Here is an 18,025-nt window from a genome sequence, read left to right as displayed (position 1 = left end):
TTAAATAGAAAGGCCCCGTAGGTCACACAGTGACTCAGAAAACCACAAATTAACATTATCTATGTTATATTGTATCTATTTATTTTGTTAAAACATTTCCAAATTACATTATAAAATAGTTTGGGAGTTTTGTGGGTTACAATCTGATTCCTGGAACAGATACATCTTCCCTCCCGGACAAATTCTCAGATGATACAGGCTGTAGGACAAAAGGATATTGGCATGGTATGATGGAAAGATCACACTGGACTTGAAATCATCAAAGGGTAAAGACACCACTGATCTGCTTACCAGAACATAATTTACCCTCTCAAGCTGCTTCTCTCATATTTAAAATGTATATAACCCCTTTCAGTACCAATTTCACAAGGCTGTAGTGAAGATCAAAAGTGATACTGCATGCAAGCTGCTTTGTAAACTTTAATGCTCATATAAATTTCATTTATTAAAATAATAAAAGTTTGACATAAATGTCCCGCACACAGATCATCTATTCACCCACAAAATCCTTAATCCTGTAGTTTAAATAATTTGGCACATTTAAAATTAACATCACTTTAAAAAAAACCATCTACTTAAGAGTTCGAAGAGACTAAGTCAGTCAATAAACACTGTGTCTATATGTGCCAGGCACTGTGCTAAGAGCCGAGAGTCTCTGCCTTCAAAGAGCTTCCAACACATAAAAAGAAGCTGAAAAAGGAGCAAAGAGAAGACCTCCAGCCCAGTGGGAAATGCTGAGATGGATGCTGAGTACACCCCGGTTAAATGTAGGACCTGGGAGGAGTTCTCTGGAAGTCTCTAATCAGAAGGGGCTGGTGGGAGGGGGAAATCCCCTGGCAGGGGTAGGGTGGGGTGGGTACTGACCAGATATATTTCAGAGTTGAAGAAATTTTGCAGGAAGATGAGTTACTGACTAGAGACAATGACGAAGTCAGGAGATCACCCCTATGAGAAATGAAAGAGGAAGAAGTGCAATCCTGGGGAAATAATGCTGGATTTGGTATTGGAGGATGGGGCTCAAATTTGATCTCTGTCACCTACTTCTTACTAAACTGTCAGGTGGAAGAGGGATTTGACATTTTTTTCCTTTGACCTCAGAAGGGAGAAGTTCGACGGAATCAAATTTAGGTTTCATGGTTGGTTTGGTTTTTTTTTTTGTTTTTTTTTGGGGTGGGGGGGAGACAGAAAAAGAAACAAAAAACCCAACTAACCACTGGTGTTAGCTTAACCAGAGGGCCCAGATGGGATTTAAATAGCACTAATCTGTGATGACTGATCAGAACAGTTTTGTGGTTTTTCTAAATTCAACAAGTATTTGTTAAGCACCCAATATGTGCCAGACACTCACTATGTTAGGTACCTGAGACATAAAATGTAAAAACAAAAAACAGTTCAGTTCCACAAGGAGCAGGTATTCTATTGGGAGTGGGGGCTGGGATGCAGAATACAACATATATAGAGATATAAATACAAAATACAGACAAAATAAATGTAAAATGTGTGTGGGGGTGGGGTAGGGGGAGCACTATCGATTTGAAGGTATCAGGAAAGGCCTCTTTTAGGAACTGGTACCAGAGGTTCCAAGGGCATTGAGGCCCACCTGTATTAAAGCCTGGAGGCCAATCTGGAATGACTAGAGTCTGTGAGGGAGAGAGATGTGTAGAAAGACAGGATGGAGCCAGACTGTGAATGGCCTTAAATGCCAAAAATGATCCAGGGTTGGGGATTAGCAAGGGCATAGTAAGTAATAGTCATTTATAAAACCAAAGATAATATTGAGGAGAATGCCTCAAAATGACTATTTAACAAATTGTACTAAAGCAAAAGGAATCCTCCCATTGAGTAAAACTATTACATATAACACCTTAAGGGATGTCACTCACAAATCCCTCTGATTCCCTTTATAATTTATGTGTGGTTTCTGACCACTCAAATACCACAAGCAGCACAGTATAACAGAAATTATGCTATGTGTAAAGGAGTCAGGAAAAACCTGGATTCAAATTCTAACCCATTATATTTAAAAATCTGTATATATTATGGGCAAGTCAGTTGGCTATGAGTCAGTCAGTTTTTTCTACAAAATAGGGATAATTCCAGCAGTACTCATGTCACGGGGGCTGCTGCTGGAACTAAATGTGGTAATATAGGGAAAGCACTTGACAACCCTTTAAATGATCTACGAAATGGAACTAGAAAACTGGAAACTGGAAAAATGGAACCAGAAAACGGTTGAACCTGTTATCACCTTACATTTTTAATCACACTTTAACTATTTAATAGTGCAAAACCAGAAAAGTTTAGATTAATTCTGTGGGGACTCAGGACAACCTCTGAACCCTTTTGGGAAACAATTCCTTAGGAAATACCTTCACACACACATATGCACATATATAGAGAGACTGATGAAGAAATACATCAAATTCGGCAGGAAATTTTTTGCAAAAGGGTTCCTGCAGAGGCTTGCAGTGATCCAAATTATTTATGGCAGTTTTTACAGATTACTAGAGTGAACTCAGTTATAATTTTGTCATTTACACTTTACTCTTGTGGAGGAGGTGGGACTCCCACAACAAAGAAGGGTTGTGGCACCAACTGTCAATGACAAAAACTAGATTTTCCCGGTAAAACTTACATGGATAAAAATGTTCAAAACTAGCTTATCATTTGAACCTACTCTGCTATACCTGATACAGTAGAAAAGAGCACTGGTTTTGGAATTAAGGACTTGTGTTAACATACTGGTTCTGCTAGTCACCGCTGATGTGACATTGAACATGTGAGCCAGTTTCCTTACCAATAAAATAACACTAAGACAATATAAAACTCAAATAGAAATGAATCCCTGAAGGCTGCATTTTAACTCAGAAAAACATAAATTAACATTATCTAGGTTGCACTGCATTTTACTCTCATTTATTTTGTTAAACATTTCCTAATTACATTTTAATCTGGTTCAGGCAGCACATGGCAGTTTCTCTGACCTGGAGTTTGAGACCTTTAGACCAGAGGACCTCCAAAATCCCTTCTGCTAATTCTACGATCCTATTAGGCAGCAGCTGAAGAAAAACAGGATATATCATCAGTACCTCATGACTAGATACAGAAACTACAAGTCATTCAGATGGTGAATTTCCAAACTCTTAACTTCCTTTTCCAATAACTACAAGCATTTTGCGTCTAGAGGAATATATGAGTGTTTTAAGGGTATACTCTTTCTCCCTCCATGTATGTGTTTAGGGATTTAAAATATAAATATAGACCTATTTCAGTTAAAGTTGTATATCAAAAAAAATTACCGGAGGGGAATATAAGTATAGAAAATAAATGAACAAAAAGCCCAAAATGCTTTCTAGATATTTAAAATTCTTGGAAGTAAAGAAGCAGAAGGATGTGTTTTAGGGAAGGTTTAGGTTAGAAAGGTGATCTGCCAAGGATCACTTAATGATTAAAAACAAGGTATATAGAAATTCAAATTAGACTCTGGGTTAGGAGACCTAGGGTCCAGTAGGTTGTAGGGCCTGTTAAGATTGTGCTTGATGTATTTTATTTACAATGTAATGTCTGTCTGACTTGAGGTCTCTATGATTTCCCTTCTTATGTGTTTGTCTCTAATTTTGCTTTTTTAAAATTCTATAACTGCAAATGCTATCCTTCACCCTGAGGAGTATAAATGATTCAATACTGTTCCCTGTAGAATATATGCACACATACATTTTATACTTAAAATATACTGATAAAGCCTTAATCCCTCATTAGAATCTTTGTTTATTAGAACCTGAATATTTCACTTGTATTATCATTTCACATACAGAATACCAAGGTGGGAATAGAGAGAAACCATTAGCACCTTTGAGGCCTTTGATCTCTAGCCTGAGATAATAACTTAAAGGCAGTCTTCAGGTATTTTCCAGATAGTTTAAGACAATGGTGTTAAAATTCAGGCATGCTGACTTAGAAAACAACAAAATAACACTATCTACATTGTATTGAATTTTTATTTATTTTGTTTAAACACTTACCAAATAGATTTTAATCTGGATCAGACTGCACTCACTAAACTATAGTGTGTGCTCTCTAATTTGTAGGCTATTGGGATTCTTTATCATATTATCCCCTTACCACCACCCCGCTCCCTTGGTAAAATAGGGTGTAAAAGGTTTTGTAAAGTCTTTTATCACTATGACAAACATTTATTGAACAACTAATATGTTAAGTTATGGGATTATGTTCCCTGGCTCATGTAAAGGCTATTTTCTCTAAGTAACTAAATCCAATAAGCATTTAACAAGTTCCTACTATATGCCAGGAACCACACCAGGGGCTGGAGAAATACATTTTTAAAAAAGTAACAAACAATCCCTACTGGAAGGAGCTTGACATTTTTAACAGATTCTAACAGTATATATTGACATTGTTTATTTTTGAGGATTATTAATTATCTAAAAAGCTGATTAATAGCAATACTGACATTTACCCTTAACTAAATGCTATGCAGAGATTACATTTTAACTTTCTACAGATACTAACCCTACATAACTCTACTTTTATTGCCTGTCTTAAATACAGCAGAGAGATGGGTTGGGGGGGCAGGGCTTGATCTGTGATTTCACTGGCAAAGTGAATTCCTAGATGAAGAAACTTCCTTTCCCAATACCAGACTCTGCACTTAGAGCCTCCAGAGTTATCAGTCATCTGGAGCACTGAGAGCTTAAGTGATTTGCCTAGGCTCTACAGTCAGTATATGCTAGAAGAGGGCTTGAATTCAGGCCCCCCCCCCCCCCCCCAGTTTTTAGGCTGTCTCTTTACAGCATACAGTTCCAAATGTATGTAGTGAAATGTGAACTCAAAGGGCTGATCATCCAACTAGTCTTCACAGTCTGTTCTTGACATTTTCCATACACTTAGTTTTTTTCTTTAGGGATTACTGAATAATCAATGAGAGCAGGCTGGATTGCATTTGTGAAACTGTGCAGTGATTTTTAATGATCCTACAGGCAAGGAAGACCTATCTTTTCAATGCAAGTATTGTCCAAGTGATATTACATTGCTATGAGTCTTAGAACACCACAATCTCTGAGGAATCAGGGTTGTGCCAATGAAAGCTCAAAGTGGGCTACAGCATGTTTCAAGGGATGACCTGTGGAGCAGCCAGTAGTTTAAGAAAAATTATGGAGGAAATATAGCAATGAAAAAGGAGATGTGCCAGTCACATAAGGAGAAGGAGAAGGCTTCCTAAGAAGGGGTGAACTGGCCCAAGGCCGAAATGGAGCAAGTCAAACCTCCCATGATAATCAGCAGTGGGGCTGGGCTGTTTCTACTGCACTTCTAGCCTGGTAAAATGATCCAGTCTCTCCCTTCACCTCCTAAGAAAAGTTTCCTGGGCAACAAAAAGTTTTGTTTCTTAAGGTAGGCTGCTTTAATTTTTACAGAAAGGTTAAAAAGAAAAAAAAAGGTTATCGTCAAATAGATCAGTACTTATCATGATAGGTCATACATGACACGTTTATGGAAAGACCGACCTCTTCAATACTAATAAAAATGCCAAAAATTCAGGCTTCTCTACAAAAATGCAGTTCTCGAGTAGGGAAAGAGAAATGAGTCAAGAAACTCAAGGGTTAAATATTACCTTTGAGACTGCTATACCCTTCAGAGAGGCATAGTCATTATTGTTTAAGAAGAAATGTCTGTTTTTATTTTAAAAAGATATTTAGCAAGGAAACTAGTTAAAAGTGCCACATAAAAAAGGATTCTGTCCAAAAACACCTGTATATCTCAGTGCAAGTGGAAACTACTCAGCCTTAAGATCTTTAGCAGTAGATTTCATTGAATTAACTGAAGCTATTGCCACCACAATCTTTTAATAAAACCATTATATCAGAATGAAACAGTAATCTACAAGAAGTTATTTAGTAGTACAGCTATTACTCTCATAACTCTTAATTTTGCAATGCTTTTTTAAAAAGGTTGAAACAATGTATTAACTGTTGATTTCCCTTTTTTCTAAATATATTCTTATTTGAAACTATACTTAATTTGAGGGAAACAAACCTATAATTCAATTGTAAAAGTTTATAGAAATTTTACTCACCTAAACCTTCACATTTCCTGATGTGAATCCTGTCACATGATTAGAAGTCAGGTGACCCAGGCCAAACTTGTGCAATAGTCTCTATACCTCAAGGGCAGAAACCATTTCTCAATGGCTTACCAGAACTACCAACTTAAAAATTAAACTGAAATAATTCAAGTGTCTAATTTTACATGTTCAAGCAGCTTGAGAGAGCCTTCGACTCTCTACAAGGTGTAGTGGACAGGCTGATCCTGGAATCTGAAAGAAAGATTTGAGTTTGTCTGGCTTCTAACATATTATTCAATCACAAGTATTTATTGCTTATCTACTATGTGCCAGACACTGGTTACAAATAAAAACAAATGAAACAATACTTACTTGCCAAAAGCTTATAAGCTATAGGTGAAACTGACCAAGGTGAGGTATATCACTTCACTTCCCAGGCAAATGATTTTCTAAGTCAAGTTATATAAGAATTCCCTACATTGCTGAAACCATAGGTCAAGACCCAAACAAACAAAACCCACATAGTTTATGAATTTACTATTCTTGACAGAAATTGTAATTGGTATTTGTTGAACCTATAATTTCATCCTATTGGGAATTCCCTGTGTAGAAACTCTTGGCTCATACAGATTGTTAGTTCTCACAGCTTAAATTCTGGACAGGTCAAATTTGGGGTGCCTGGAGATGTAGATATGGAGCCTGTTAAAGAGATCACGGCTGGGGTGTGGGGGACCAGCTAGGTGGCACAGTGGATAGAGCACCGGCCCTGGAGTCTGGAGGACCTAAGTTCAAATCCAGCCTCAGACACACAACACTTACTAGATGTGTGACCCTGGACAAAGTCTCTTAACCCCATTGCCTAGCAAAAGAACAAACAAACAAAAAAAATAAGAGAGAGAGAGAGAGAGATCAGAGCTGGGGACAGATTTAGGAGTCAACTCCATAAAAGTAAGACTTGAAACTCAGAAATTATTGAAATTTTGGAAACATGGTAAATATGACTGCAGAGAGACAGCATGAGCGTTTGGGAGAGAATAAATTAGCCCGCAATGGGACAAGAAAAGAATAAAGGTTGTGAGAGCACCTAATCTAACTCCTCATTTTTCACCTGAGGAAAATGAAATCCAACAAGGTAGTATTACTTGTACAAGGCAATATGAGTAAATTAGTGACAGAATTCACACTTAAACTCCTAACATCCAGCCCAAAGCTCTTTCTACTATACACACTGGCACTAAATTCCCTCAGAATTTGCAACATATCAGGGGATTGCTATAGAGGTTTACTTTGATTTCAGCAAAAAAGGTAAAATAATTTATACTTTTCTTATGAAAAAGGTAGACAGATAAGGCGTAGATAATAATACAATTAGGTGGATTCAGAACTGATAGGTTTGTCTCATTTGTTCTCAATGCTTCAAGGTTTACCTCTATTGAAAAGTTCCAGCAGAATGTTCCAGTATCTAAACTAGTTAACATAATTATCAAACCCAGAGAGACACACAGGGTGAATGCTCAACAAAGCTGCAGATGGACACAATGCTGGGGACAGCTAACTCCCAGGAAGACAAACCTAGGATCCAAAAGGATCTAGGTAGCTTCGGACACTCTGATTCTAATAAAATAAAATTCGACAGGGATAATGTAAAGTCTTACACGTGGTTCAAAAAAACAATTTCACAAGATGGGCGGGGAATGGGTAGACAGTAGTTTGTCTGAAAAAGAACTGAGAGGTTTTAACGGACCACAAATTGAGTCAGCAGTATAATGTCATAGGCAAAAATGCTAACCATTTATGTATTCGTTGGAATAGTTTCAAGGACTAGGGAGGTGACAGTCCCTTTGTACCCTGCCCTGATCAGACTACACAGGCAGTATTGTATTCAAGTGTGGGCAATGCGGTTTAAGGAAGACAATAATGAGCTCTAGTGAGTGCATCTAGAAGAGAGTGGCCACGCCAGGGAAAGCATATAGAGAAACCGGGGGTGTTTATCTTGGACTAGAATCAAGGGGTTAGGGGACATGTTAATACAAACATCTGAAGAGCGGTAATGCAGAAGTGGGGATTTGATTCATGCTGTTTATACTGGGCAGAACTACAAGTAATGGGTGGAAGTTGCAAAGGGGCAAATTTCACCTTAATGCTGGGGAAAACTTCATAACTCGAGTTAAATGCTTTTATCAGGCAGCAGTCTCCTCCTCTGAGCTGGGTGGTGCATAGAATGCTGGACCTGGTATCTGGCAGACTCTGATTCAAATCATGCCATAGACACTTATTAGCTGTGTGACCCCAGGCTATGTCACTTAAACTCCTCAGGGCTTCAGTTTCCTCATCAGTAAAATGGGAATAAAAATAGCACCTACTTTCCAGGGTAGAGGTGAGAATCAAATAATCCTATGCCTAAGTAAAGGACTTTGTAAATCTTAAAGCAACATAAATGCTACCTATTATTATAAAGATGACAATTTAATCTTTGGAATCTCCCTCAGGGCTTTCAATGGGAATAGTACACAGCAGTCACTTAGCAAATGCTTGTTGAATGAACTATATCTTACTGTCTAATGAACTAACACTTACTGCCTATGTTATTCTTTTAGCAAACTGAAGCAGCAAATAATCATAGAGTTAGAGTTGGAAAGGTCCTCGGAGATAATCATGAACTTAAAGCATTAACTGCACTTCAGTAAAGGTTTCCTTTATAAATGCTAAGTATTTCATGCATTCAAAAACATTTTTTTTTCTGAGCAAGGGTTCCCACAGGTTTCACCAGACTGCCTGGGCCACAAGAAAGCTTAAGAATCTTTGCTCTGGTCTAACCTTGGCACTTTCCAGCAAAGGAAATTGAGGCCCCGCGAGACTGAATCACTTGCCCACCATCACACAGGCAGGAATTAGTATGTTACCTTGTATTGTGATTATGTTTTCCTCAATCAGACTGTAAGCTCTGTAACTTCGTCTGTGTCTTATACTAATAATAATATTAATAGCATTTACATAGCACCTACAATGTGTCTGACACTGTGCTAAGGGCTTTACAAATAGCTCATTTTATCCTCACACAACAACTCTAGGAGGTGCTATTATTCTTCTCATTTTACAATTGAGGAAACTGAGGCAGACAGATTAAGTGACTCACCCAAGGTCACACAGTCAATAAAATGTCTGAAGCCAGATTTGAACCAGGTCTAGGGTTGTATCCTTTGCCACCTTCCTGTCTAATAACACTTTGTACCTACCATGCACTGCACAATCCATACCACTCTGTCGAGCTGGTAAAAACCAGGAAATCACATTTGATGGGGATAACCACTTGGTACAATTAGCTATCTTTTCAGTATATGTCTTAGGTCTCTAGCTAGACAGTAAGCTACATGAAGGAAGAAAGGCTTCTTTATTCTACTCAACTCTGTAGCTTCTAACGTGGGTGTCTACTGTTATGGAAACAGACACTGATTTGATATTTCAAAATAGAACTCTTTAATTAAATAAGACCCACGGATAGAGACAGGGACTGGAATTGTAATTTCTTTAGCATAGGAAACCCAATCCAAACAGGAAACTCCCTCACTGGAAGAAGGTCCACACCTTCCCTACAACTTGGAATCTCAGGGAGGGAGGTGTCTTGGGTACTGAGAAGCAAAATGACTTGTCCAGAGCAAATTTGGGCTGGCTCATTATATCTTCAAGGTTCGCTTTTTAACTTGGACATTTTCTGATTCTCCAAGTACAGCAGCAGTTAAGAGAAGGCCACTGTAGCCAAAATCCTTCCTGAAGACTTAAGGCAGAAACTGGAGTAAGAAGAATGAAGAGAATTTGGAAAGACAGGGGGAAAGAAGGAAGACATCTGAGACACAAAGAACTGCAAAAGCAATAACTCATGGCTACAGCCTGGGCATGGGACAAGTGAAGGGACCAGTTCACTGGGGAAGAAATTACATATTGGAAAATATAAGGAAGTAGTATTAGATCAGTTTTTTGGGAGCAAATTACAGAGCCTGGAAATCCAGGAAGCCAAATGCCTGGTGCAATTAAAAGAATGCTGGATTTTCTGCTTCCTACTATCCGTGCCTTTCTTATTTCATCTGTAAAATAGGTATAATACTCACATTAACCTGACAAATTTTTTTTCTTTTTGATGAGGTAATTGGGGTTAAGTGACTTGCCCAGGGTCACACAGTGACCCTGACACACAGTGTCAAGTGTCTGAGGCCGAATTTGAACTCAGGTCATCTGGCTCCAAGGCCGGAGCTCTATCCATTGCGCCACCTAGCTGCCACCACAATACTGTTTTGAGGATCAAATGGGATACCGTACAAAAGTATTTTGCCAACTTTAAAACACCAATCAAAAGCTACTTATTGTTCTGGAGATCCTTGAAGAGGAGTGAAATGATGAAAGTGTTAGGAAGAAGAGTCTGATAGCAGCATGATTAATGGTTTCATAAAAGTTATGACTATAAAGACCGTAAGGCTGTGGTCACTTCAAAACGTTTTAGAATATGAATAACTGAAGTCAACAAAAGTTCAAATTCCTATTACATAAATGCACTGGGTTATTCTGGGGGGGAGTAAAGATTTTTAAAAGGTAGTTCCTGCCTTTAAGGAGCTTACACTCTCTAGAGGATGGTGGTGGAGAGTTCTGACAAAAAAGAATAATACAAAGTAGGGAGATCAAGAAAGGCAAAAATAGGTATCCAAATGAAAAGCTCTAGAAAAATCTGGGAAAGGAACGTGAAGTGGTCTAGATAAGCCTGCCTATTAATTTTATTTTAATACTATCCATCAAAGTTAGTTTACAATGAAAAAGGGTCATCTTAAGGTTAAGGAGTAATTTTGAAACTTTCCATTAGTTAGGAATGAAAGATGAGTCCAAGCTAGGATATACATTTTGATGAAAAAGATTTTTAACACAAAAAAAGAGTACTAGTTATTTATCATTTCAAAATGTGTTTACAGAAAAGATTAGAGATTATCAATCACACTTCATTTGAACATAATTTTCAAAGCTGTGCCAATGAATGGTAGAGTTTATTGCTGTTAAAATACACATTATACTTTGCCTCTGCGCCTAGAAATCCTGAGAAATCCTGAATGAATATATAAATAAATACATGTCTTGGGCATATCACAGGGAGGAACCTTAAAGGTGTCAAATTGCTGGGGGAAATGTAATTGATAAATGTTTAACAAAATAAATAACACAGAGACTTGCCTAAGGTCATTTGCCCAGATCCACTGACTCCAAACTGAGCCCGCCCTCCTCACCTCCCAGTCCCAACTCAAAGTTGTGCTCTTCCCTGCTTGATTCTTAAACCTCTCAGTTCCCTTAAAGGCTCAGCTCAGGTGTCAATTCTTACACAAGGCCTTTTCTGAGGCTCCCCAGTTGCCAGGATGCCCCTACTCCAATACATTGTTGTATCTACTATTGTGTATTTCGTTATCTGTGGACTTGTTGTTTCCTTCAGAAGAATTGCAAACTCCTTGAGAGCAGGTTGTTTCCTTTAATTTTTGCCTACCATAGTAGGTGCTTAATGTTTGTTTAAAAGGTACCAACACTAAAGAAAATACCAAAAATCATTCTTTTATTAGAATAAATTACTAATAGCTTTTTCAAAAGTACAATGAAACACAAACATGTGACAGTTCAGTTTAAACTAACATTTGATCTATATTCAACAATTTTCCAAGCTAAAACAAACAAAAAAACAAAAACCCACATGTACTAATACTTTTTCAGGAAATGGAAAAATCTACTTGGGTTCAAGTATTTCATTTTCCTTATGTGTCTAACTCATATGGTGGCTGGGAGGATAAAATGAGATTTTAAAAATTTACTAGATAGTAAGTTTTAATTTAAACTTTGTATCTTTCTTACTGCTAACAGAGTGCTTAGAATACGTAATGCCTTTTTTACTCCAAAAATTAAAGAGCCACTTTTGTAAATGCCCAGCTAGTATTTATCAAAGTTACCCAGAATACTTATTTTACATTGATATTCCTCAGGGCTTTTGTTTTGTTTTGTTTTTGCTTTAGCTCCTTTGCTTGATATATATAAACAAAGGAGGGAATTCATACATACATACGTATATACATGTACATGTATCTCTCCCACCTCCCCTTCCCCCAAATTCTTCCATGACTCAGTGTTCAAAGCAAAGATAAACCATTGGAAGTTGAAGGCCATGACTTCCTTTAGAGACCACATCCATTTTTCAGCTTCAGAGAATACTAAAATGCTACCATCAAACACATATAAGCACAGGTGCTTCATATTTCCAAGTAATAATAACTGAAATTAATACAGCACTTTAAAGCTTGCAAAATGCTTTACACACATTCTTTGATTTGATCCCCAAATACAGGATTCTCCATTTTACAGATGAGATGAGGCTCATAGAAGTTAAAGTGAATTCTCTAAGATCACACGTAAACATGGTTGGAATTCAAACTCAGGTCTCTTGATTTTAAGTCCCATGTATTCTTTCTACTGGTTACCAATCTATTTTCCCCAAACAAATGGCTTGATAATTTGAAGTTTTGCTGAGGTTATTATTGCTTGAATAATTACATATAAAATCTTTTTATTTTTTTTAATCAATTTCCCTGCCCTGTCCCAAACAGTAGCATAGATTGTATTGTAGATTTTTAAAATGTTTCTAGTAAGCTTACTCAAAAGCCAAATCAATATTTGACAATATTCTTAGTTAATATCAAATAGCAAAACACTCAGAAAGGAATTCTGATAGAATTCTTTTCTAAAATATTTTTAGGTTGAAGCTAATATGTTTGTGGGCTAATAGCTGGTACATAGTCTTTGGTGTTTTATCCTCTAATTATCTGTGCAATTGTTTTAATTAACTATTCACTTTCTGTACTTATTATAAAAAGTATGTCACATACTCAATGATTACCATTATTGTTAGAAAAAACCAACTTGGCTTTTCTTATATAATTAATTTTGCAGATATGTTATGAAGACTTATGAAACTGCATATGGAAAGTGTTTTGAATTCTAATTAGGAAAAGTATGTTATTTACAAGCACTTAGAGTATCCAGTTACTTTAGTCCAGGGCATGGTTCCATCCCAGTTAACTTATCACAAAGAAAAACTCAGGTTCTAGTTCAGAAGTTCCACACATTAGCATTAAGCCATTCAATTGTTTTACAAAGCAAGCTACTTATTTATTACAAGGTGAGAAAGGGTGGATGGCTGAAGTCTACACTTCTAGAAAATCAAGTCAAACCACCCCTCCCAAAGATAGTCAGCACAGCTACACCTAACCTATGAAAACCCTAGTACCTGTTAGGTTAATTCTAATTTGGTTGTTCACCTCATGTGCATTAAAGTTTTTTTCCCCCCTGAAACATTTAGTATGTGACCTTGGGCAAGTCATAATTCCTCCAGGCTGCAATTAATTCATCTGTGAATCAAGGAGGGAGAAATAAGATACCTTCTAACTCTTAATCACAGAGTCAGACCTGACTGATCAACTAAACAACCACAAACTCTAAATCCATGATCCCATTAATAAGAATAAAAAACACCATACACCTGGCTCACAAAAAATTGCCAAAATGGATCACAACTGGGTCACTGAGAATTTCACTAGAAGAGAGATTTTGTGTGTGAATGTGTGCACCTATCTAAATACTTCTCCGAGTAAAACTCTTATCAGCTGAAATGTATCTTTTGGTCAGCAACCCAACACCGTATGTAGCCATATGTATCATGGGATTTAGTTATCCATACCCTCAGGGGTTCAGGGATGATACCCTCAGGACATATATATATATATATACTGGTGTATAAAAATAGTTGTATGGCTGGGTGTGGTGGTGTACATCAGCAATCTCTGCTAGCCAGGAAGCTGAGGCTGGTGGATCTCTTTAACACAGACATTCTCAGCTACAGTGGGCTAATCATGCTGGTACAAAATCCTTTCCTTTATTTCTCTATCCTAAATAAATTTAACACAACAAACATTATATATAATCCTAATGACATCAGTCAGATTGAAATGGCTTTCCTGGTCATACTGCTTTTGTCTCATTCAGTCTGGACTGTCTCAGTCCTTTCAAAAACCTTGAGAAAACCATCCATATTTGGTGGAGATTCAACTGGGCAATGAAGTAACACTTTCCTGGATATAAAGGTATTTTTTTGTCCTCTATTTAGAGGTCAGGGGAGACTCTCTAATTGGTAGGTTCTATCTCTTGCACATACCAGAAGAGTCCTTTTCATACCTGCGGGTAGTTTGGTTATAGAAGTTAGGGCACTAATTTTACTTGTCAGTACATGTCATCAAGCTGAAAGGGAGTTGGCCATAATGGATAGAGGACTGATATTAAGAGTGAAGAGTACCTCTGTTCAAGCCCTGTTGCTGATACTTAACTGGAAATGTGGCCACAGTCAATTCACTTAATCTTTTGGAGTCCCAGGCAACTTTAAAACTCCATCCATACTAGCTTTACTTAGTGATCCCTGCTCCCATGAATTTACGTATCATCTCTATCTATTTAGACCTACCTTCTCCACTGATCTTGAATATCCAACTGTTTTTCAGTCATCTTGAACTGAATGTCTATCTTAAATTCAACATGTTTAAAACTGAACTAATCATTTTTCCCTTAAATACTCCCTCGGTCCCCACTTTCCTATTACTGTCAGGCAAGCCCACTCTCCCAATCTCCCAGAGGCTCATAATCTGTCATCCTCAATTCTCTCTTGTCATTCCTCATATCCAAGCTGTTGCCAACGCCTGTTGATTTCACCTTTGCAACATCTCTCCAATATTTGCCCCCCCACTTCTCTCCTCTGACTCTACCACTAATCTAGTGTAGGACTTCATCTCCTAAGATCTCAGACCTGGACAACTGCAATAATAGCCTGCTGGTGGATCTGTCTATCACAAGTTTTTCCCCAATCCAATCTATCCTCCAGTTGCCAGGCTCAGGCTGACCATATCACTGCCATACTCAATAAACTCCAGCAGCTCCCAATCACCTCAAGGATCAAATACAGAAGTCAGTGTTTGGTATTCAAAGCCCTTCATAACCTAGCATTCCAGTTTTCTTACATTTTACACCTCCTCATGAAGGAACTCTTTGATCCAATGACAATAGTCTCTTAGTTGTTCCTCAAACAAGACACTTCACCTCTCAGTTCCCATGCATTTTCTCTGGCTTTCCTAAATGCCTGGAGTGCTAGCCCTCATTTCAGCCCCCTGGCTTCTTTCAAGTCCCAATTAAAATTCCACTTTCTATAAGAAGCCTTTCCCCGACCCTCTTAATTCTAGTACCTACCCTCTGTAAATTATTTCCTATTTATCTTGTATATAACTTGTTTGTATATATTTGTTTGCTTGCTGAATGAAGGAGACCTCATTAGACTGTGAGCTCCTGGAGGGCAGGGACTGTCTTTTGCTTCCCTTTGTATCCGCAGTGCTTAGAACAGTGCCTGGAATGTAATCTATACTTAATAAATGTTTACTGACTGACAGCTGGCCACCTGTGTTGGTGGAGGAACTTTCCTCTTCAAGAGTTCCCCAACATGGATGAGATTATAGGTCTAATCTAACAATGTGTCAGGCACACAACCAGAGAATACACAGAATTGAAAAAACTCGGGGGTGGGGGGATTGAGGGGGTGGAGAAGAAGAGATACATTTTATCAAGTCAGACCTTTCAACTTTCTTGTGGAACCTACTTATTCAATATGGCAAGCTTTTTCTTCTTTCAGATTTAATAAATCTGTATTTACTCAAGCCAAATTATCTACTTTTTTCTTGTTTTCTTGCACATCTGTTCTTAGGTTACATTTAAATGATAGACTTAACTACTGATATTTAACATTAGTTATATTAAGAAAAGTGAATCATAGTCTAAATTTCAAAATCAAATTAGTAATTTTCATAGCACAGCTTACGGTGGAAAGGGAGGGGGAAATTCAAGGTACTAAGTTTGCTATATATAATGGATATAGTTTATCCCCAAACTAAAACATACCCACCTCTAAAGCTGCAGCACTGTTTGGGGAATAACACATATTCCAAATGAAATAGCAGTACAAAAAATAGTACCAGCAGTACCAAATTTCTAGTCATTCAGAAATGATGGGTTGCTTGTGTTTTGTAAATAAAATGCTTTGAATTTCTGCAGGTTTACAAAATACCAATCCTGACAACCAAACTAGGTCACCAGGAATTTTACAGCTAGGAAATCCAAAAGAAAGGTGACTGAGGTTATATACAAATTACAAAAAAAAAAAAACCCAAAAAACAAACCCAAAACCAAACCCAACCCCCCATCATAAGCCCATTCCTTTATCATTATTTGCTAATGGTTAGGAGAAGCTACTACGGTATGGATCAAATCGGAGAGGGCTAGAAGGAGGAGGGGGAAAAAACCAATTATAAAAATGTCTAGGAACTTAAAAAAAAAGACGCCAACACACCAGAAAGGCCCAAGATAGGAAGGAAGCGACATAGACTTATAACCTAAAATTAAGGTACACTACTGTTTAGCAAATATTTGGTTTATATTCGAATCCTTGCCCCAGCAAATTAGTATTGCCTTCCTTTTCTTATGAGAGATAAATCAACGGCAATCCACTTCCCCATGGGTTAACACGGGCCTCCTACAGACCAAGATGCTGCAATACCATGTTCATCAACTCCTCCCCAACCCATCTGGACTGACGCATCACTACCTATTTAAAGATGCAGTTTAATATATATTATACATACATATGTATGTATGTACGGTATATACATACATACGTAGACATACATAACATACACACGTACATATATATATATAAATAAATAATGCTCTAGTTTTCAAGGCAGGGAACACAAGGTTTGCATTTCAAACGACCCCTCCTCCTGCCCTTCCCAGTTGTTCCTGATGACTTGAAAATACCCAAAGGCTCCTGGACTCTGAGTCAGGGTTGAGGCTCTGGAGCGGTCCGAGCCGCGGACCGCAGCAGGCGCGGGGCCGCCCCCGGCCACTCCCCCCGCCGCAGAGCCGCAGCCCGGAGCGGGGCTCGCCGAGAGCTCCCCAGGCTCAGCGGGTCCCCAACGAAGGCTCGTAACGGCCGGCCGCGCTCGCCTCCGCCCCGCGGGTCAGCCCCCCACCCTGACCGGCCCGAGCAATACTGCGGCGGCGCCGGGAGGAGGACGCGCGGCACGGCTGAGGGATGAGAAGCCCTCGCCAGTGCGGAACGGCATTCCCTCCGGCGCCGACCCGGCCAGGGACGCGCTCGACACGCACGCACGCCCGCCCTCCGCCCGGTGCTCACCTACTGCGGCGCGAGCTGCCGAGGACTACGCGAGCAACCGGGTGGAGAGGAAGCCCTTCAGCTCTGTCACTGCGGACCTCGGCGATCCCAGGAGCAGCGGCGGCGGAGGAGGGGCCTCCCAAGTCAAATGATTCCCCCAAGCCCCACCCCTTCTTCTCCCAACCCGCCTCCCCAAGGCGCATTGCAGCTCGGGAATTTCTCTTTTAATTGGGATGGTTTTAGAAACTCACTTTTTTGCTATTTGGGTCCTCTGTTATTGTTTTTAGCTGTCCGGAAGGATACACGTCGTAAGGAAGGGAAAACAATCTCTCTTCATTTATAGAGTATGAGCGCGACGGGAATGGGGTCAAAGGGTATTGCCAAGGAAATGACGTTTTTCTTCGATGAGCGGAAATGGCGATGGAGATTCCATCTCGCTGGTTCTGGTTTTAATAACCCGGGTCCTTAAGGGCGCACAGACCACGTGACCGAAAAAGCTCGGGTTGGGGGCAGGCAAGGTATCAGAATGTAATGTTTTTATTAACTTTTTAAGAAAGTTCTCATTATTTCGAGCTAACTATAACCTTATAATGGAAGAACAGAGGCAAATAGGTTATTCGGAGCGATATTAAAGTTCGAAGGTCACCCTAGAAGGAGGCGGAATGATC

At 38.8% G+C, this 18,025-nt stretch overlaps 1 protein-coding gene across 2 annotated transcripts in view; it reads right to left on the bottom strand.

The window, feature by feature from the left end:
- ATP6V1A (ATPase H+ transporting V1 subunit A) overlaps nt 1–17,721 on the bottom strand; it is a 51,208-nt gene extending 33,487 nt beyond the window's left edge. The window contains exon 1 of one of the 2 annotated variants that reach the window (XM_027867307.1): nt 17,609–17,721. The gene's annotated coding sequence lies outside the window, so the exon portion shown is untranslated. Of the gene's footprint in view, nt 1–17,378; nt 17,482–17,608 lie in introns of those variants that run through there. The other variant, XM_027867298.1, reaches the window with a different exon arrangement.
- Between the last annotated feature and the right edge of the window lie 304 nt (nt 17,722–18,025).

The sequence above is a fragment of the Vombatus ursinus genome, unplaced genomic scaffold, assembly GCF_900497805.2.
Source record: "Vombatus ursinus unplaced genomic scaffold, bare-nosed wombat genome assembly UNPS02001419.1, whole genome shotgun sequence".
Taxonomy (NCBI): Eukaryota; Metazoa; Chordata; class Mammalia; order Diprotodontia; family Vombatidae; genus Vombatus; species Vombatus ursinus.
The sequence above is the reverse complement of the archived record's forward strand: the minus strand, read 5'-3'. Positions and strand labels throughout refer to the sequence as shown.